This window comes from Sciurus vulgaris (assembly GCF_902686455.1).
Source record: "Sciurus vulgaris genome assembly, chromosome: X".
Lineage (NCBI taxonomy): Eukaryota > Metazoa > Chordata > Mammalia > Rodentia > Sciuridae > Sciurus > Sciurus vulgaris.
In genome coordinates, this window is record NC_136471.1 from 67465519 (window position 1) to 67488810 (window position 23292).

The window sequence follows — 23292 nt, forward strand, 5'->3', positions numbered from 1 at the left end:
AGGAAATCGCAGCTTGAATGACAAAAGGCAATCAACTAAATCAAGCACGAAGATGAGTCATATCATGGAAATACCTGACAGATATTTTAGGGCATCAATTTTAAAAATGCTTCCGCATACAATTACAAATTATCTTGAAGCCAATAGAAAAATAGAAAACCTCAGTAAAGCAGAAGTTATCAAAGTATTATAGAACTGAAAAATGCAACTATGAAAACTTCATAGATGGTTAAATATTAGAGTAGAAATGAAAAAGAATGGAATCAGTGAACTTAATAATAGATTACTAGAACAAAAATACGTAGAAGAACAGAATATTTTCAGTCTGTTTTGACTTAAAAATAATGGGCTGGATTTTCTTGTTAATTATATCTTAATGAAGCTTTAAAAAACTACTCAATTTAGAAAAAAAAATTTAGATATTGGAAAACCTGTGTATTTTAAAATACTTTGTAAAGTGTAAATCTCATGAAATTTAAATATAAGAACAGTGTGTGTAATGAAAATTTAAATTTCAAAATGACATTTATAAAATGCACATTGGATTTCAAAGGCAATATGATAAATTAGAATGTGTAATATCAATAATTTTTATAAGTTGTGGTAAGAACATTTAACAATATATACTGTCTTAAAAATTAAATACACAATACAATGGCATTAATTGTAGGAATATTGTTGTATAGCACATTTTTAGAACATGCTAATTTTTCAGTTATTGATATTTTTATTTAAATACAATATATATAAAGTTTTTGTTGTGATTTTTATAGACATAAACATAGTGAAAGGTTTACTATACCCAAGAAAATTAGCATATCCAACTCCATACATAGTTACTGATACTTGCTTTCTTTTTATCAATCTTTTCTGTTTATTGTAGTGCTAGGGATGGAAGCTAGGGGACTTGCACATGCAATTCATACAACTCAGCTATATCCCCAGTTCACTGTTTCTTTTTTAATGATAAGTGCAACTACAATCTAATATTTTAGTAAATATCCAATATATAATACACTTTTTTGTAATTGTACATACTGGTGTGGTACTGTGTGCCATTTCAATACATATATACAGTGTGTAAGCATGTCCACAATATGTAATGATCAGATCATAGTAATTGGCATATTCGTCACTTCAGACATGTATCAGTTTTGTGTGTGTGCTGGGAACAGTCAACATTTCTTATATTAGCAATTTCAAAACGTTCAATTAATTTTTGTTGACCATAGTTATTCAACCTTCAACTATAGCTATACAACATCCAACTTTGCTCCTATATCCATTAACTATTCTTTTTACTTTCCTCCCTCCCCTATAAAGTTTACAAGCTCTGGCAATGACAATTCTATTTTCTTCTTCTTTTATACCAACTTTAGCTTCCACATATATGAGAACATGTCACGTTTGTCTTTCTTTACTTGACTCGTTACACTTAACAATGTTCTCCAGTTACATCCATGTTGCTGCAAATGGCAAGATTTCACTCTCTGTGACTGGATGATATTCCATTCTGTATACATACCACATTTTCTTTACTCATTCATCCATCAATGCACACCTAGGTTGATTCTGTTCCTTGGATATTTTTAATACTGCTACAAAAAATGTGTAGGTAGATGACTCACTGATTTCAATTCCTTTGGCTATATACTCATGCTTGTGATTGCTGGTGGCTGTATTTTCTAGTTTTGTGAGTAACCTCCATACTTTTTTTTATGGTAACTGTATAACAGAAATTTATTAACAAGTATTATTCTGTACATTAGTTCTCTAGACTTATTCATTCTATATAACTGCAACTTGGTACCATTTAACCAACATCTTCCCATTTCACTCACATCCCCATCCATAATAAACACCATTCTATTATTGCTTCTATGTATTTGACTTTTTAGATTATATATTCAAGGGAAATCATTTCTTTGAGGTACGAATTTCATTCCCTTTGAATATATACTCAGAAGAAGGATTGCTGAAACTTCTATTTTGTATATTTTAAATTTTTTCTAATTAGTTATACATGACTTTAGAATGCATTTTGATACATCTTACATAAATGGAGTATAACTTCTTATTCATTTGGTTGTACATGATGTAGAGTTACACAGGTCATGTAATCATACATGTACATAGGTAATAATGTGCCATTTATTCTACTATTATTCCTATCCCTGTGCCCCCTCCCCTCCCTTCACTCTCCTCTAACTAGTCCAAAATACTTCTGTCTGCCCCCCATTGTGAATTGACATCCACATATCTGAGGAAACATTCAGCCTTTGGTTCTTTGCAATTGGCTTGTTTTGCTTAGTATGATATTCTCCAGTTCTATCCATTTACGGTGGAGATTTTGTTTTTAAAACGTTCATCATTTATTTCTATAATGGCTGTACCAATTTACATTTCCACCAGCATTGTGTAAAAGTTCTATTTTCTCCATGTTCTTGCCAAAAGTTATCTTTTGAATTCTTGATAACCTTCCTAACATGTGTGAATTGATTTCTCATTATGGTTGTGATTTGCATTTCCCTGATGATTAATAATGGTATGTATCTTTTTATATATCTATTGACCATTTGTAGGTTTTCTATGGAGAAATACCAATTCAGTTCCTTTCCCTATTTTTTCCTATTGATTTATACAAGTTTCTTATATATTTTAGATATTAACTCTTTAATGGATATATGATTTGGAAACACCATTCTGCACATTACCTTTAAATTGTGTAGATTGTTTAATTTGCTGTGCAAAAGATTTTTATAGGCCACTCCTTGGCCTATACCCAAAGGACTTAAAATCAGCATACTACAGAGATACAGCCACATCAATGTTAATAGCTGCTCAATTCACCATAGCCAGATTGTGGAACCAACCTAGATGCCCTTCAGTTGATGAATGGATAAAGAAACTGTGGCATATATATATATATATATATATATATATAATGGAATATTACTCTGCCATGAAGAATGATAAAATTATGGCATTTGCAGGCAAATGGATGAAATTGGAGGATATCATGCTAAGTGAGATAAGCCAGTCTCAAAAAACTAAAGGACGAATGATCTCGCTGATAAGCGGATGAGGACATATAATGTGGGGTAGGAGGGGTTAGCGTTAGGGTTAGGGTTAGGTTTAGGGTTAGGGATAAGGAGGGTGGTAAGAATGGAGGAAGGAAGGACTGTATAGAGGGAAAAGAGGGGTGCGAGGGGTGGGAGGAAGGGAAAAAAATAACAATGAATCAAACAACATTGCCCTATGTAAATTTATGATTACACACACACACACACACACACAAAAGATTTTTAGTTTGATGTAGTCCCATTTCTTTATTTTTGTTTTTGTTGCCTGAACTTTTATTGTCATATAAAATTTTTTTGGCCAAAGTCAATGTTAAGAAGCTTATTATTTCTTCTAGGAAATTTATGGTAGAGAGTCTTATATGTAAGTTTTAGTTCATTTTTAGTTGATTCCTGTGTATGGTAGCGAGTCTTATAGGTAAGTTTTAGTTCATTTTCAGTTGATGCCTGTGATTGTTTTAGGAAAGGTTCAATTTCATTCTTTTATATATTTCTATCCAGTTTTTCCAGCATCACTTAGAGGTTATAATTTCCCCCGTTATTTATTCTTGGCACCTACGTGGATAATTAGTTAACCATATCTGCATATTTATTTCTGGGCTGCATTCTGTTTCATTGTTCTATATGTCTGTTTTTTTTAATCGTCTTTTACTGATTTGTAGTTTCATTCCATTGTGGTCCAAAATGACACTTGGCATGATTTCAGTCAACTTAAATTTGTTGATTTTGTTAAATTTGTTGACATGTGATCTGTCAAAGAGCATTTTCTGTGTGCACCCAAGAGGAATGTGAATTCTGTTGCCAAGGGGTAGAATATTCTAGTGTATTCATTTGTTAATAGGGGTTTTCAAGTCGATTTCTCTATTGACTTTCTTCCATGGATATTCTATCCATTGTGGTTTGAAGTTTTCTGGGATTATTGTATTGCTTTCTGTTTCTCCTTTCAGAGTTTTCAATGTTTTTCTTTATATATTTAGATGTTCTGATGTTGTGCACAAATGTATATATAATTGTTTTATCTTCCTGATGAAGTATAACTTTCATTATTATATCTTGTCCCTTATTACAGTTTATGACTTAAAATCTATTTTGTTCTCATATATATGTAGTCATCCTTGCTTTCTTTGTATTTACAAGTTGCATGGAATATCTTTTTCCATCCCTTTAATTTCAGTCTATGTGTCTGCTAAAATGATTCTCTTGCAGGTAGCATATAGTTGGATCATGGTTTTCTAATCTATTTTGCTACACTATATTTTTATTGGTTAGTTTAATCCATTTGTGTCTAAAGTAATCATTGGTAGACTTAAATATTATCATTTTTCATCATTTTATGTTTTTTATTTCTTTTGGTTCCTTTTTTCTTCTTGGTGTCTTCTCTGATTTGTTGCTTTCTTCTAATAATATTCTTTGATTCCTTTTTTTCCCTCTGTGTATCCAATACAGGAATTTTTTGTTTAACATGTGTTTTACTCAGCTTTTATCACTGCTGTGACTAAAGGACCCAACCAGAACAATTTTAGAGGAGGAAAAGTTTATTGAAGGGCTCCTGGTTTCAGAGGTCTCAATCCGTAGACAGCTGGCTCTATTTCTCAGGGCTCCAGGTCACACAGAAACAACACGGTGGAAGAATGTGGCAGAGGGAAGCAGCTCATGTGGTGATCAGAAAGCAGAGAGAGAGAATCTCAACTCTCCAGATACAAATATTTACCCCAAAGTCACACTCAATTCTTATCTCTTCCAGCCACACCCTACCACTTCAGCTACCAATTAATCCCTCTGAGGGGATGAATTCATTGATTGGATGAAGACTCTCACAACCCAATCATTTCTCCTCTGAACCTTCCTGTATTGTCTCATACATGAGCTTTTGGGGGATATCACATCTAAACCACAACACCTTGAAATTTTCATAAAACTTCTTATAATTTTAATAGTACCTTCTTTTTTTTTTTTTTTTTTTTTTTTTTTTTTTTTTTTTTTTGCGGTACTGAGGATTGAACTCAGGGCCTTGTGCTTGCAAGCCAAGCACTCTACCAGCTGAGCTATCTCCCCAGCCCTTAATAGTACTTTTTAAGCCAATATCTCAACTACAATTGCATGGAAAACCTCTATTTTTACCTCCCCCCTTTATGTTACTGAGGTCAAACTTTAAAACTGTTTATTTTGGGTGCATATTAAAAATTTTTGCTTATGGTTATGTCTAGTATTGTTATAGTAGGTTTAAAAGTGTGTTTAATAGTGCCCTTATTACAGTATTGGTTTGTGTAGAAATTTACATTTGCAATTAGGCTTTGTGTTTTCATATGTTTTCATTTTGCCATTTTGTGCTTGTTCATTTCAACTTGAGGAACTCCCTTCAGCATTTCTTCTAAGGCAGATATGGTGGTGATGAATTTCATCAGTTTTTGTGTATTTTGGAAAGACTTATGTCTACTTCATTTATGAAGAAAAATTTTGTTGGGTGTTCTTAGTTGGTATTTTTTTTTAGCTACATTGCTGTGAATATATCATCTCATTCCATTTTGTACTACTAGGTTCCTTCTGTGAAATCTACTGATTATCTAGGGGGTTCGCTTGTACATGACACTTGGTTTTCCCTTGCTGCTTTCAAAATTGTTTCTTGTCCTTGGCTTTAAACAAGTTGATTATAACATATTTTGATGTAGCCATCTTAAGATTCATTCTATTTAAGATCTTTTGTGAGTCTGAATGTCTTTCTCTTTTCTTAGATTGGGGTAATTTTTGGCCTTTTTATTTACATAATCTTATTTTATTTCTCTTCCTCTTCTGCTTTTGAGGCTTCTATCATACATATACTGGTTCACTGAATGGGATTCCATAACTCCCTTAGGTTTTCTTCGCTCAGCCATTATTTCTTTGTTTTTCATTCTGACTGATTAATTTCAAATGACAAGTCTTTGCAGTAATTTTTCACCTTAATCAAATCTTCTGTTGAACTACTCTAGTAGATTTTTAGTTCTATTACAGTATTACTCAACTACATAATTTGTTTGGTTCTTAATTATCATTTTCATCTCCTTATTTATATTCATCTTTTTTTGCTTTGACTTTATTGTTCATCTATGTATCTCTATAATTTATCTTCTTTTTAAAATATTATTATTATTATTTAAGAATTTTTTTAGTTGTCAAGGGACCTTTATTTATTTTTATTTATATGAAATGCTGAGAATTGAACCCAGTGGTTCACACATTCAGGCAAGCACTCTGCCACTGAGCCACACCTAGTGGCTCACACCTGAATTCTCAGCTGCTTGCAAGGCTGAGGAGGGAAGATTGTGAGTCCGATGTCAGTCTCAGCAAATTAGTGAGTCCCTACACAACTCTGAGAAACCCTCTCTCTAAATAAAATACAAAAAAGGGCTGGGGATGTTGCTCAGTGGTTAAATCACCCTGGGTTCATTCCCCTGTACAGGGAAAAGAGAGAGAGAGAAAGAGAAAGAGAGAGATTATTTTGAATGATTTGCCTGGTAGTTCATAGATCTCTGTTTCTTTACAGTCAATTACTAGGGATTTATTTGTTAACCTGACTGTATTGTATAATGTTATGTTTTGGATGTGAGATGTCCCACAAAACTCATGTGTAAGACAATATAAGAAGATTCAGGGGAGAAATTATTGGGTTTTGAGAGTCTTAACTTAATCAGTGAATTAAATCTTGATGGGATTAACTGGGTGGTAACTGGAGGCAGGTAGGGTGTGGTTGGAGGAGACTGGAATCAGGGCATGGCTTTTAGAGGTCTTGGGCTTTATTTGGGTTATTGAAAGGAGGGTATAGCTGAGTGAGAGTTTACTCCTGGTTGAATGCTATTGGAAGCAGGGGCAATTATATTACTGGGTATTTTGTGGGTGGCAGAGTAACCTTGGCTTTGTCAATTATTAGACAAAATTAAGAAATAGCCTTGTTTTTTCATAGTCTCTGAGTAATAAAGTTTTAATTATATTTAAATTAAATTTATTTTAACTGATACACAGATATTGTTTTAATAGGGTAGTATGATATTTCAGTACATGTGCACATTATGCAATATTTAAATCAGGTTAAACACATCTATTTTTTTCAAGCACTGGCCATTTCATTATGGTGAAAACTTGCAATACACTTTTCTTCTAGCTTTTTAAATGGTATGGTTCATTATTGGTTTCTATGGTCACAGTTCATTATTGTTTTCTGCAGTCACTTGCTGTAACCTAGCTTTAACTTATACCCACTGATCAAGCTCTCCCTCTCCTACAATCCCGTGTGCACTCCCCAGCTACTGTTAACCACCATTTTATTTATGACTTCAAAGTGATCAGGGCTTTTTTTTTTGTTTTTGTTTTTTGTTGTTGTTTTTTAGATTCCACATGAGATCATGGGACACTTGTCTTTCTGTGCCTGGCTTGTTTAACTTGACAATGACCTCCAGGTTTATCCATGTGGGCCAAAATTACAGGGTTTAGTTCTTTTTATGACAGCACCATTCCATTATGTATATGCACTATATTTTCTTTATCCATTCACCTTTGATGGGTACTTAGATTGTTTTTATTTCTTTCCAATTATTAAGAGTGCTATAATAAGCATGGGAGTGGAGATATCCCTTGGACATGCTGATTAGATTTCTTTAGTTATGTACCCAGAAGTAGGTTTGCTGGATCACATGGAAGTTCTAGTTCTAGTTTTTTGAGAAAAATCCATATTGTTCTGCATGAAAACTGTACCAATTTACATCCCCAACAATAGAGTGGAATGATTCCCTTCTCTTTAAAGCATCACCAGAATTTGGTATCTTTAGTCTTTTTGAGAACATCTGTTCTTACTCAGTTGAGAAGATATCTCATTGTGGTTTTAAATTACACTTCTCTGATGGAGATTTTGAGCATTTTTGCATATACCTGTTGGCCATTTTTATGTCTTATTTTGAGGAATGTCTGTTTAGGTCTATTACCCATTTTTAAATTAGTTTTTATGGTTTGGGGGGGTTTGATTTCTAATATTGAATTTTTGGAGTTCATTATATAATCCATATGTAAATCCCATGTCAGGTGGAAAGTTTACAAATGTTTTTTCCCAATCTGTAGGTTGTCTCTATACTTTATTGATAATTTCCAATACTGTGCAGGAGCTTTTTAGTATGATTTAATCTCATTTGTCTATTTTTACATCTGTTTCCCCTGGTTTTAGAGTTTTTTCCAAAAAGTTCTTGCCCATTACAATATTGTGAAATGATTCTCCTGCTTTTTTCTTCTTATAGTGTCATAGTTACAGGTTTCACTTTTAACTTTAATCTATTTTGAGTAGACTTTTGTAACTTGTATGAGATAGGATCTACTTTCATTATTCTGCATGTGAAAATCCAATTTTCCCAGCAGTGTTTACCGAAAAGACATTCCTCTTAGCACCTTTTTCAAAACTTAATTGACTCTAGATGTATGTGTTTACTTTTAGGAACTCTATGCTGTTTCACTGGCCTTATGTGTCTGTGTTTATGCTAGTTCCATGTTGTTTGGATTACTGCAGCTTTGTATATTTCAAAATCAGAGTAATGTCTTCTGTTTTGGTCTTTTGCCCCAGGATGGATTGGCTATTCTGTGATCTTGTGAATCTGCATAAAATTTAGAAATTTTTTCTAGTTCTACAAAGGATTGTCATTGGCACTTTGATAAAGGTCATTGAATCTGGATTTTACTTTGTGTAGTCTGTACATTTTAATAATTCTAATCCATCAACATCGAGTGTATTTCTACTCTTCCATGTGTCTTTATTTCATTAATGTTTTATAATTTTCACCATAGTGATTTTTTGCCTGTTTCTTTAATTTATTCCTATCTTTTATTTTTATAACTATTGCGTGTAGAACTATTCTGTTGATTTCTATTTCAAGTACTTCCCTATTAGCATATAGCAAAGCTACTGGTTTTCAAGTGTGAATTTTTTATCCTGCAAATTTTTTGGAACTCATTTGTTAGTTCTAATAATTCTTTGATGGAGTCATTGCGGTTTTCTGTACCTAAGATCATGTCACCAAGAAACAGAGACAATACAACTTATTTTCCAGTTTGGATAGCATTTTATTTTTCTCTTGCCTGCTTTCTCTAGCTAAGACTTCCAGAACTATGTTGAATAAAAGTGGTGAAAGTGGGCATCCTTGTGTCATTTCAGATCTTAGAGAGAAGAATTCAGTTTAAAGCTAGATGATGGCTCATTATAATCTTGTTTTAGACTGTATTCTGTAGGATTGACTATGTTCATAAAAGAAACAAAAAATCCTGCCTATGGGTGTCAGGCCTGCTTATAATAATGTTGACTTCTAGCTGTGAACCTAAGATCAGTTTCAGTCATTAGCAACTGCTGTTATTTTTTTCACTAATATGCATCCTAACTTCATCGTGAACACTTTTTTGAATATTTTATTTGTATAAAAATTCAGTGTCCATATATATCATTTTGAAAAATAATCTTTATGAAACTGATTGACAGCTAAATAGGTATAAAAGTAACAGTTCATGTGGGAAAACAAAACAAAAACAATCTCAACATAAGAAATTGTTTAGACAGGTTTTAAAGAATTTAAAATAAAGAAAGAGAGAAAGAAAGAAAAACTGTTAGTCATCTCTTTCACTGGTGGGACTAAATGATCTGACCATCACAATTATAGAGGAGGAAAGGTTTATTTGAGAGCTCACCATTTCAGAAGTCTTAGTCCATAGAAGTCTGCTCCATTCCTCAGGGTTTGAGGTGAGGCTGAACATCATGGCAGGAGAGGGTGGTGGAGGGAAGCAGCTTACATCATGGTGAACAGAAGCAGAGAGAGACTCCACTCTCCAGAAACAAAATGTATACCCCATAGGCACGCCCCAATTCCCACCTCCTCCAGCCACACCCTACCACTTCAATTAATCCCATCAGGGTTTAATTCAATGATTGGGTTAAGACTCTTAAAACCCAATTGTTTCTCCTCTGAACCTTCCGGCATTGTCTCACATGTGAGCATTTGAGGGATACCTCACATCCAAACCATAACAGAAACTGAAGCAGCAAGAATGTAAATGAAGGAATTATCTCTAGGATTTGGAATTAAAAGGGAAAATATGTTTCTTCAGTACCTACAAACTTATAGAAGAGTATCTACTAAGCTGGGACTCAGATCTCTGAGTAGGATACTCTGCAAGCTATTGCTGGTACCTTTGGGAGCACAACAAGCCTGTTTCTGGGACTTGGAAAACCAGGAACCAACTCTTAGCTTTATCAACAATAAATGCCCAGATGAAAGTCTTTCTCTGTGATTATACTGATAGGAACTAGAAATGAAACAGTAAGTAAAAAGTGTATTTTCAACTTTATTAGCCTTCCTCTCTCCTCTGTGGCTCACTGCTGACAGAATCTCATCCAAATCCAATTGCTAAAAGCAGAATTGTGCTTTGCAGAGTCACTAAGTCCAGCTTCAGAAAGGTGGTATGCAAGAATGTTTGGAACTGAGAAAAATTAACTTTAACCATCAATACACAAGAAATGATGAATTTTTATATGCCTTAATTTATTTTACTGTAATGAGGTAATATCTCACTGTGGTTTTCATTTGCATTTCCCTATGTCGAGCATTTTTTCAAATACATGCTAGCTATTTGTATGTCTTCTTTGAGAAATATGTATTCCATTAATTTGCCCCATAATTAATTTTATTATTTGCTTTTTGCTATAAACTTATTTGAGATTCTTTTATTTTCTGAATATTAATCACTTGTCATATAGATAATTTGTCAATAATTTCTCCAATTTTATAGGTTATCTCTTCACTACATGATTTTTTGGTTTGCTGTCCAGTACCTATTTAGATTGACATAATATATATTCACGTGTGTGGGATTATCTGTGACATAGCTCAAATACTAGTTAGTTCTTTTGAGAGACATTTCCTCTTACATTCCTTTCTTAAAAAATCTCTCTTTAACTCAAGTCACTCCTTATGCTATCGCCCTATTCAAATTTCTTTATCGCATCTACTATTAGGCTAAAACTCCACATTTATCAATTTTCATTGTTTGTATAAACAGATTTATAACTCTATGAGAATACAGATCTTTATTATCTTGGCCTATTGTTTACTGCTTATTAAACATTTATTGAGACATTTGTTATACTGAGTCATCTGTCATGTCAGACTTATGTAACAGAGTAGAAAAAGAACCCAAAGTTGTTAAAAAGCTAAATAGGCAGGGTTCATTTGAATATTAATTTATAGGAGTCATTTGAACATGGAATTAATAGATTCATGTACATGTATATCCTCTGATTAATACAATGGGCTTTGTGGATTCATTTTTTATTGATTTTACTTGTTCTCTTTAGTTATACATGATGGTAGAGTATATTTTGACATATTTATTCAAATATGGAGTATGTCCTGTTCTAATTAGGATCCCAGTCTTGTGGTTGTACATGATGTGAAGATACACTCTGATGTACATAGGTATGTCAAGTAGATTGTAGATTCATTCCACTGTTTTTCCTATTTCTATTCACCCTTTTATCCCTTCATTCCCCTTTGTCTAATCCACTAAACTTTTATTCTCCCCCCTACCACCCTTGCGGTGTGTTTGCATCCACATATCAGAGAAAACATTTGGCCTTTGCTTTTTTGGGGCATTGGCTTATTTCACTTAGCATGACAGTCTCCAGATCCATCCATTTACCAGCAAATGTCATAAAGTGTTTTTTTATGGCAGAATGATATTACACATCTTTGGAATGATATACCACATTTCCTTTATCCATTTATCTGTTGATGGACACCTAGGTTGCTGAATTGAGTTGCTAATTGATGTGGCTGTGTCACTGAAGTATGCTGAGTTTAATTCTTTTGGATATGTACCTAGGAGTGGTATAACCAAGTTAAATTGTGGTTTCCCTTCTAGTGTTTTGAGGAATCTCCAAACTGCTTTCCAGAGTGGTCACATCAATTTGTAGTTCCACCAGCAATGTATGCGTGTACCTTTTCCCTCACATTCTCACCAACATTTTCTGTTGCTTGTATTCTTGATAATTGCCATTGTGGTTGAAGTGAGATAAAATCTCAGTGTAGTTTTAACTTGCATTTCTCTAACTGCTAGAGATGTTGAACATTTATTCATGTATTTGTTGACTGATCATATTTCTTCTTCTGCGAGGTGCCTATTCTGTTCCTTTGCCCATTTATTAATTATTATTGGGTTTTTTTGGTGTTAAACTTTTTGAGTTCTTTATATATCCTGGATATTAATGCTTTAGCTGAGTTGCAGGTGGCAAAGATTTTCTCCCATCCTATAGGTTTTCTCTTCATTCTCTTAAATGTTTTCTTTGATGTCAAGAAAATTTGTAGTTTGATTACACCCCTTTAATTGATTACTGATTTAGCATCTTGCACTACAGGAATCTCATTGAAGAAGTCAATTCCTCAGCTGACATGATGGAGTGTTGGGCATACATTTTCTTCTGGTCTAATGTCTAGGTCTTTGATACATTTTGAGTTAAGTTTTGTGCAGGGTGAGAGATATGAGATAAATTTCATTCTGATATATATGGGTTTCCAGTTTTTGTAGTACCATTTGTTAAGAGGTTATCTTTCCTCCAATGTATGTTTATGGCACTTTTGTCTAGTATGAGATAACTATATTTATGTATGTTTTTCTGTGTGTCTTCTATTTCACTTCACTGGACTTCATGTTGGTTTTGGTGCTAATAGCATGCTGTTTTTATTACTATAGCTCTGTAGTATAATTTAAGGTCTTGTATTGTAATGACTCCTGCTTCACTTCTCTTACTAAAGATGACTTTGGCTATTCTGGGCTTCTTATTTTCCCAAATGAATTTCATGACTGTATTTATCAGCTGAAATAGAAATTAGGAGGACTGTCCCATTCACAGTGCCTGAAAATATTTGGAAAAAAATTGTTGAAAGACACTTCAATGACAACTACAGAACACTAAAGAAATTGAATAAGATCTTAGAAGATGGAAAGATCTCCCATGTTCTTGGATAGGCAGAATTAACATCGTCATAATGGCCATACTACCAAAAATGCTATACAGATTTAATGCAATTCCTATTAAAATTCCAATGATGTTCTTCATAGAAATAAAAAAAGCAATCATAATATTCATTTGGAAAATAAGAGGCCCAGAAGATCTTTGTGGATTAAAGCCTACCCCACAGCTAACTATCTGTGTAACCTTAAGTAAATTACTTCCCTTCTCTAAACTTCAGCACCCATATCTATAAAAGCACAAATAATAACACATAGGGTTTTTTTAGAATTAAGTGAAAAAAATCTGAAAATGGTCAATAATGTTTATATTGTTGAATAAGTTTTTTAGTTTTATCAATCATGATTTTTGTGTTAGACCCAGTTAATTAAAAAGAATTATAGTTTATATTTCAAATCAAATTGGCTCCAACAGAAAAACATATTCTTATATTTTTATAATATATCAATACCATTCTCTAACAGTATATGTGTATATATATATATATATATATATATGTGGGTGTGTGCTTATATATACATATATATATTTACACTCTATAATCTTTACAAAATAATGATATGGATGAAAAGTAGTTTTAATTCAGCTAATGCATCTTTTAAGAAGGATTTTTCTACTCATATCTTTTCTACTTGACCTTTAAAAAATTTTGTCAAGTAGTATACATGCACAAATTTAAAATAAAAACAATGTCAAAAAAGAAAGTGCTGGTCTGGTTTCCAGGATTTTTCATATTACTTCATTTAAGATGTTAGTGAAAAGAAATTGTACTAGTTTTGAATACATTTTTAAGAGTTGAATGGCTAAATTTCATGGGAATTGAACTTTTCTAGAAAGGTAGATGAGAGATGTTTGATTTAAAATTATAATTATCATTTTACAGTTCATTTCCTTTTGGAATATTTTCTATTAGCAAAAATTACTAACTGTTCACTTTTTTGTTCATTTCTAACAAAATCAGTACATGTACCATATTGATATTTGTGCATTAAAATTTTCATAAAATGTGTATAGAGCAAATGGAATTTCTTATACAACAGAAAACCCAGTGCAAAAATTATGAGTTTCATTCTTTGCCTATTTAATATCCATCATTCCCATCTATGTGGATTAATATGTTATGGTATGCACTTTGAATGAGGGAAAATGTAACTGTTTTTTGCAATGAAATAATAATAAGGATCCCCTCTTTCACCACTTTTATTCAACATCGTCCTTGAAACTCTAGCCAGATAAGTTAGACAGAAGAAAGAAATTAAAAGAATATGTACAGGAAAAGAAGAACTCAAACTATTCCTATTAGCTAATGACATGATTCTATGTTTAGAAGATCCCAAAAAAATTCTGCCAGAAAATTTCTGGAACTCATAAATGAAGTCAGCAAAGTAGCAGGTTATAAAACTAACACCCATAAATTAATTGTGTTCCTATACATCACTGATGAATCTTTTGAAAAAGAAATTAGGAATCTACCCCATTTACAATGTCCTCAATAAAATATTTGGAAATCTATCTAACAAAGAGGTGAAAACTACAGAACAGAAAAGAAATCAAAGAAGACCTTAGAAGATGAAAAGATCTCCCATGTTCTTGGATAGTCAGAATTAACATTGACAAAATGTTAATGTACCTAAAGTGCTATAAATATTTAATATAATTCCTATTAGAATTCCATTGATGTTCTTCATATAAATAGAAAAATAAGTGATGAAATTCATTTGCAAAAATAAAAGACCCAGAATATCCAAAGCAATCCTTAGCAAGAAAAATGAAGCAGGCAGCATCACAATAACAGAACCTAAATTATACTACAGAGCTGTAGTAGCAAAAACAGAATGGTATTGACACCAAAAGAGAAAGGAAGACCAGTATTACAGAATAGAAGACACAGAGACAAACCCACATAAATACAGTTATCTCATACTAGACCAAGGCACCAAATACCTACATAGGAGAAAAGATAGCCTATTCACAGTTATTTTCTGTGACTAATCTGCATTTATGTTTCCATGTGAAATTCTATAAAGCTTATTGTTTTGTCATATGCTATGTCTGGTTTCATTCACTGTTCATTTTGTTTGTATATCCTGTTTCCCCAACAAGCCTCTCTTCTGTTACATACAATACTTAATGAAGTTCTGAGCCTTTGCCTATAAACACATTGAATTGTTACTATAATATGTTACAGTACTCTCCATTTGAAGACCTTTGATAAGATGTTTTCAATTCATTGATCAATTATTGGATAATAATAAACCTGATGATTTTTTAAAACCAGTGCTAGTTGTTTTCAATTTTGTTGAATCAAATCTTGCTGTATTGTCTTATAAATATGGCATATGAATAATTGGAAATCTGTTTTATCTACATCAGAGTATATTTTAAAATTGTTTTTATAATTCAGATTTTATACAATCTAAGAAGTAAACTTGATCTATTATTTTTGTCAGAAATTAGAACAATTTCTTGTCATTTAAGATGGACTTTCTTTTTAAAGGGTTAATAAAAAGTAATAATTATGAAGTGAATCTTTTAAATGAGGTGACCAGACTGGTTTATTAATGCTTTAAAGATGTGCACCATTTATTCCTTTATCTTTCCCCTGTACTGAATGAATGTGCTTTATTTCTGACTTAGCATTAATAGCCATTTGACTCATAGAATACATTAAACTTCAGTTAAGTGTGTGTCATATTAAACTCCTATGAAAATTTCATGTATCATTTTTTCATGATACACTTTTTCAAATGTCCACCTACATGAATACATCTTTTTTTAATTTTGAAGAAGTTTAAGTTTAAAGAACAAAGTTTACAGAACATTATATTTAACTGTTGAAGGAGATTAGCTGACCGTATATTCCAGCAGAATTTAACTTAGGCAGGCTACCATGTCTATACTTTGCAATTTAATGTTCAGCAATTGGACCACTGTAACTTCTGTATTAATGTGCTTGGTGTCCACTCTATTGCAATGTATTTAAATTGGTCAACCAAGATCAGTATCAAATTAGTACATTGATTTCAGTGTATTTATAACTTGAAATCCCTTTTAGACACAAACTCCTCTTTGTCCTTTGTTAAAATATGGAGCAAAGATATGGATTTTGATTTTCTGGTGGTTATATAGACTCCAAATGATAGTTTTATAATCTCTTTTTTAACGAATAGTCAGTGTCATCCAGGTGCAGTGGCATTTGCCTGTAGTCTCGGCTTCTCAAGAAACTGAGGCAGGATAATTGTTAGAGGCCCAAAGTATGAGATCAGCCTGGGCAACATACCACAATCCTCCCACCATGGGGAAAAAGAAAACAAAAACAAACCAACAAATGAAAACATTGGCTGTGGCCTCAATGCCAGCAAAATAAATTTTTCTTCCTGTTCCTTTTCTTTCTATCTTTTTCCATGCTGGGGATTGAAAACAACCTCCAGCATGTTAGGCATTCGTTCTACCACTGGGCTCTATCCCCTATATTCATAAAATCCAAAGAACATCCCATTTAATTTTATTTTATATATCAGTAATTCAGACTTTCCTTATTTTAGATTCGTATTGCTTAATGCTTAAAAGTCAAGGTTAGTGAAAGTTTTTACCAGAATCTAGCACTTTCTATATGCTCTATAGCATGCATTACATTCTAAGATGTTTGATAAAATGGAATGTTACCATGATTCTTTTTCTAAAGTCATACTAGAACAAATAGTTCTGGACTTTTAAAAATATTTCCTGAGCAAATAAAATTCAGCATAAATTCATTTTAGGCTCTCTAAGAAAATTTCAATTTTTAAGATTATTCAGAAAAAAAACTGAGCGATTCACTCAAAGGTGATTTTGTAGTGTCCTTTGTGTGAAAATTTCATGCAACTTCTAACTCAATATACTTTAGATTAAAAGAAAATATACTCATTAGAATGACTAAATCAGAAACACTGAGAATACCAATTGTTGATGAGGAGCAAAAGTAATTCCTATTATTGCTGGGAATGCAAAATGGCATAGTCACTTTAGAAGATGGTGTGGCAGTTTCTTCTGAAGTTAAATATAGTCTTATGTGATCCAATCATTGCATTCCCAGGTATTTACCAAAAGATTTGAAAATGTATATTCATCCAAACACTTTCTACAGATATTATTGACAGCTTTATTCATAATCATCAAAACCTGGAAGCAACCAGGATATCCTTCAGTAGATGAATGATTAAATGTGGTACATCTATAAAATGTGATACTATTCAGTGATAATAAGCCTTGTGCCATCAAGCCATGCAAAGACATCTACGAATCTTAAATATGTATTTCTACAATAAGAATTTGGTTCTACAGGCTATGTGCTGTCTGATTTCATTTATGTGGCATTCTGGTTTGGAACTTCTAAACTATTTTCCACAGTGGTTGTACCACTTTACATTTCCATCAACCTACAAGAAGGTTCCAATTTCTCCACATTCTCATCAACTCTTTCTAGTTTCTATTTTCTTATTCTAGTCATCTTGGTTGTTGTGAAGTAGTATCTTAGTATGGTTTGATTTGTATTTCACTAGTAAGAAATGATGTTTAGAATATTTTTATGTACTTATTTTTATATATTCTTTGGAAAAATGTCTATGAAATCTGTTGCCCATTTTCAATGGGAATTTTATAAATTGAGCTGTTTGTGCTGTTGAATTGTAATATTTCTTTATATGTTCTGAATGTTCAACCCTTATCAGAAAAGTTACTTACAAGTATTTTTGCCCATTTCAGTGGCTGTCCTTTTACTTTCTTAATATAATTTCATACCCTGACCTTTAATAAAATCCATTTTAATCTATTTTCTATTGTTAGTTATGCTCAGTGTTATCTTAATTTATTTTGCCTATTGAAAGACCATGAACATTTGCCTATGAATTTTCTTTTAAGAGTTTTATAGTATTTATAGTTTTATAGTTCTTTTAAGAGTTTTCGGTCCTAGATTCATTCAGAGTTAATTTTTGTATGTGATATGAGGTAGGAGTCCTGCTTCATTCTTTTGTTTGTTCCAGGATTCCTCAATGATTGGACTTACATAATTGTCAAAACTCAATTGACTGTAGAGGTATGGATTTATTATTGGACTATTAATTCTGTTTAATTGATCTATTTGTCTTTGTGTCATTATTGCACTGTGTTGATTACTTCACTTTTCCAATACATTTTTAAATGAAATTATGAGTTCTCCAAAATTATTTTTCTCCTTTAAGTTTATTTTGACAATTCATAGTTAATTGAAATTTCATATAATTTGGGGGTTCAGCTCTTCTAGTTCTGCAAAAATTGTAGTTGAGACATTGACAAGAATTGCATTGAATCTATAAATTGCTTTAGAAAAAAATTGGCTTCTTAATAATATCAAGTCTTCCAATCTATGAATATAAGATGTCTTATTTAGGTGTTTTATTATTACTATTAACAGTTAATTTTTTAAATTTTTAAGTCTTGAACCTCTTTGGTTATATTTCTTCTTAAATATTTATTCTTTTTGATCAATTGTAAATGGAATGACTTTCATAATTTTTTTCTTCTGCTTGTTCATTGTTCACAGATAGAATCAATTTAGTGCAATGATTTTGTATTTTACAACTACGTTAAATGTGTTCATTACATCTAAGAGGTTCTTTTGTGTATTGTTTGGAATTATATATACATAGGATCAGTTCACCCACCAATAAATATTATTTTTTTCCCAACTTGGATGCTCTTTTGCTTCTTTTTTTTTTTTAATTTTCCTGTCTTTTTCTTCCTAATAATACTGGCTTGAACTTTTAGTATAATGTTGAATAGAAGTGGTGAAAACAGGAGATCATAGTGTTGTTCCTGATCTTGGAAAAATTTCCATTTCTCACTATTGAGTATACTACTAGCAGGATTTTTCATGAATTCCTTTAATGAAGTTGAAGTTTCTTCTGTTATGGTGTCTTGAGTATTCTTAGTCAAGTGTGTAGAATATTGTTGCATGCTTTTCTAGCACCAGTTGACATGGTCATGTGTTATTATTCCCCTTAATTCCATTAACGTGGTTTGTTATATGATTGATGTTTGTGTGATGAACCACCCTGACATTTCTTGGGTAAATCCAGGTTAATTATACAGCATAATTCTTTACTATGCTACTGAATTCCATTTTTATTATTTGTTTGAAGAATTTTATATATGTATTCATAGGAGATGTTTGTATCTAGTTTTCTTGTGATATTTTTATCTAGCTTGGGTATCATAATAATACTATTCTCAAAGAATGACTTAGAAGTGTGACCTTCTATTCAATGTTTTGGAAGAACTTGAATATTGATATTAATTCTTTTTTAAGTAAGTGTTTGGTATAATTCACCATTGAAACCTTATGGTAATCTTGGTGTTTTTCTTTGTTTGTTTGTTTGTTTGCTTGTTCATTTGTTTTTATTCAGAGATGTTGATTATAGATTTGATTTCATCTTTACCTGTTATTGATTTGTTCAGATTTTCTATTTTTCTAAATTTTGTTTCTCAAAATTTATCCATTTAAGTCTCCCTGAATCACAACATATAATTATTCATAGTAGTCCCTTATGATACTTGTATTTAATTCTAGAGTACATGTGCATGGCACCAGCATTAGCTCAGTTCTGATAAGGGCCTCATAGCAGCTGGCAACACAATGGAAAAGGCAAGTGCAAGAGGAAGAAATCACTGGGTGAGACAAGAAACCATAGAGGAAATGACATGTTTTTAATGCAACCAAAATAGAACTTAGTTTGGGTAATTAAATGACATGAGCTACCTTAACAACATCAGTTTAAATCTATGAATATTTTAAATATATTGTCAAATTAATCATGTTTTTTCTCTTCCACCTGATATGTTTAGGGTAAATGCAGTGATGGCAGGATAATTTCCTTCCATATAGATATTTTATTCAATCAAACATTGTCTTACACCTTCTGTGAAATCAAATTTCAAATCTTTTTGATCATATTTGTTTTATACACATTGCAGAATTTTTCACATTCACAGAAAATAACACAGGTCATACCTTGTGATACACTTTTTGGAGTTTTGATACATTTTACAAGAGCATAACTCATTTTTAGATCTTTACTGTACTTTGGTTCAGTAAGATTAAACCGTGAGAACAGAAAAGGACTTATAAAATTCAATGAGATTAGAGGAAAGAGGAATTTAAGAGGTCAGTGACTATTGAGGTTCATATTTTTATTACAGACTACTTGGTTATACATGGGTTTTAGTGGAGGCAAACACATGTTTGTAAACCACACTCTTAAATATTTATGTACCACAAAAATACTTCATACACACATAGCAGTGTTCATTCGTTGGCTGACAAAAGATCCTATGTATTAGAAGGTTTGCTACCAATTTCTCTTATTTAAGGTTATGCAAAAATTTATTTTCATTAAGTATGTTTTAAAATTGCATATTTTATATGAATATGCATGACTTGATGACTATTAATGATGCCAAAAATGTACTTAATATATAAAAATATAACACTTTCTGCTTTTGAATTAAAGATTGTGAAAAATATGTAAAGTCACCTAAGTTTTATTTAGTGCTCAACTACTTAATTTGTTACTATGATAACCTCCTTTTTAAAATTTTTATTCATGTATATTAATTATACAGAATAGTGGGTTTCATTGTAACTTATTTTACATGACATAACATAATTTGATTAGTTTCAATCCCCAGTTTGTTCCCTCTTCCTCCCCACCTTCTTTTACCCTTGTATCTCCCTTCTATTGTCATGAGAACAACTCCTTTGTTTTTACTCTCTAGTTCCCACATATGAGACATAACTTACAAAAATTTTATTTTTGTGTTTAGTTTGTCTCTTTTTTTCTATAATTTTACAACTTCCCTTCTACTTTATGTCCCAACAGTGGCTGTTCTGCTGTATCCTATACATTCCAAGCCATCCACATGCTTATTCTATTATATCAACAAGAGAATTCGTTCAAATTACATTTTGGTGTGAGTTTCCTATTTTGATTTATTTCAACTAATCTCTTTTCAATTTTATTAATGAGCAAAGGAAAAATGGAGGAATACTCTCAGTGTCTAAGAGCTGCTGGAAGTTAGCAGTAGTAGTTCTGGTGGAAATGGGTACCTGACTAGGTGTCAGGAGCTAGCAGCAGATTCCCCTCAGCTCAAGAATTTTGCTGCAGGGTAACAGTCCCTGATACTTAAGTCGCACAACAAACGAGGTTCTTCAAAGAGCACATAGAAGCAAGCAGTACCAAAGATGAACCTGAGATGCCATCACTGAGGGATTTCTAAAAAAGACAATGAAACTTTGTGTTCTTATAAATGGTGAAATGATACTGACAAGGCAGGAATTCAGACACTTTCCACGGCTAGCTATAATCCAAGTGACATATGTGCTCCACAGTGGCTATGACTCAAATGTAAATAGTAAAAATGTAAATCACAAGCATGGTTTGAATATGTGCAGCGTATAATTTCTAAAAGATTCAAAAAAGTAGGCAAGATGAAATACCCTTAACAGGGGCTGGGAAAATTCCATGCATGGCCAACTACAGCTGCTCTTTCTAGAAGAGTAGGATATTCCTCAGGTATCTGTGATTCTCCTTGTAAATGAACTTCCCCCCAATAGCACCTTGCACTTTTTTATTGTTTAAGATAGAGGTGAGTGTGTTGGAGGAGGTAGATGTCACAAGGAGACTAATGTTTATTGAATCCCATGACTATGAGCCTGATTAATTTTGTATAAGTTTTCTAATTTAATCATTTTAGCAATCCTATGCAAGAGGCAGTATCCATTTTAAAATAAAGAAACTAAGCCTCAGCAATTAATGAACTTGCCTAAAATTAAAAAAGATTCTAATATAATTTAGGACTTTCTGAATTTCCACTATTTTGCACTGAGGAGAAAAAGAAGAATCTATGTAATTTCTGACTTAATTTATGTTGTTGGAGAATATAAATTTTGTATGTATGTTAATATGATGAATTTCATTGTGTGATATTTTTTCCAGTTTACTCTTCAGAAATTATGCAGCAATTCTCTATTTTTATTGAGGCTACTACTTGCTATGTTTAGAGAGGAAAAAAAATTATTCAGTTTCATCCAAAAAAGATGAGTCCATTTGTTTAAGGAGTTCCTTAAAAAGTATAGTTATCTGAATTCATTGTTTTTAAGCTTAGCTTTGATAATAGGGGGTGTTGCTTCACTTTTGCTTGTCACTGGAAGTAAGTTTTCTCTTTGTATTTCTCTAATTACTAGAGATGTTGAACATTTTTTCATCTACTTGTTGAATGCTTGTGTATCTTCTTCTGTGAAGTGTCTGCTCAGTTCCTTAGCCCATTTATTGACTGGGTTATTTGGGTTTTTTTGGTGTTAAGTTTTTTGAGTTCTTTATATTTTCCTGGAGATTAGTGCTGTATCTGATGTGGGTGTGGTAAAGATTTTCTCCCACTCTGTAGGCTTGCTCTTCATGTTGTCGATTATTTTCTTTGCTGAGAAGAAGCTTTTAAGTTTGAATCCATCCCATTTATTGATTCTTGATTTTTATTTCTTGTACTTTAGGATTCTTATTAAGGACTCCTAAAGAATAAAATTATGGCATTTTCAGGTAAATGGATAGAGATGAAGAAAATCATGCTAAGTGAAATAAGTCAATCCAATCCCAAAAAACCAAAGGCCAAATGTTTTCTCTGATATGTGGATACTGTCTGTTAAGTCCGTCTGATCTACAGTGTAATATAACTTTGTTTTTCCTTTGTAGATTTTTTACCATACTGGTTGATCCATTGGTGAGAGTGTGGTATCGAAATTCCCCACTATTATTGTACCAAAGCCTGTATTTCCCTCTAAGTCTAATAGTATTTATTTTATCAGATTGGAAACTCCAATGTTAGGTACATATTAATTTACAATTGTTATATCTTAAGTAATTGATCCTTTGATCATTATAACTGACTTTCCTGGTTTCTTCTTATAGTTTTCATACTTGAGTCTGTTTTGACATATGCATAACTACTCCTGCGTCACTCTGCATTCTTTTTACTTATAATATTGTTTTCTATCCTTTTACTTTCAGTCTGTGTGTGTCCTTACCAGTGAAGTGAGTTTCTTGTAGGCAGCATAATTGTTGGCTCTTGTTTTTTAGTACATGCAGCCAGTCTGTGCATTTTAATTGGAGAATT

General features: G+C 32.2%; 1 protein-coding gene across 2 annotated transcripts in view; it reads left to right on the plus strand.

Annotated features, from left to right (window-relative positions):
• HDX (highly divergent homeobox) overlaps positions 1–23292 on the plus strand; it is a 119536-nt gene that overhangs the window by 43847 nt on the left and 52397 nt on the right. The gene's annotated exons all lie outside the window — the stretch shown is intronic.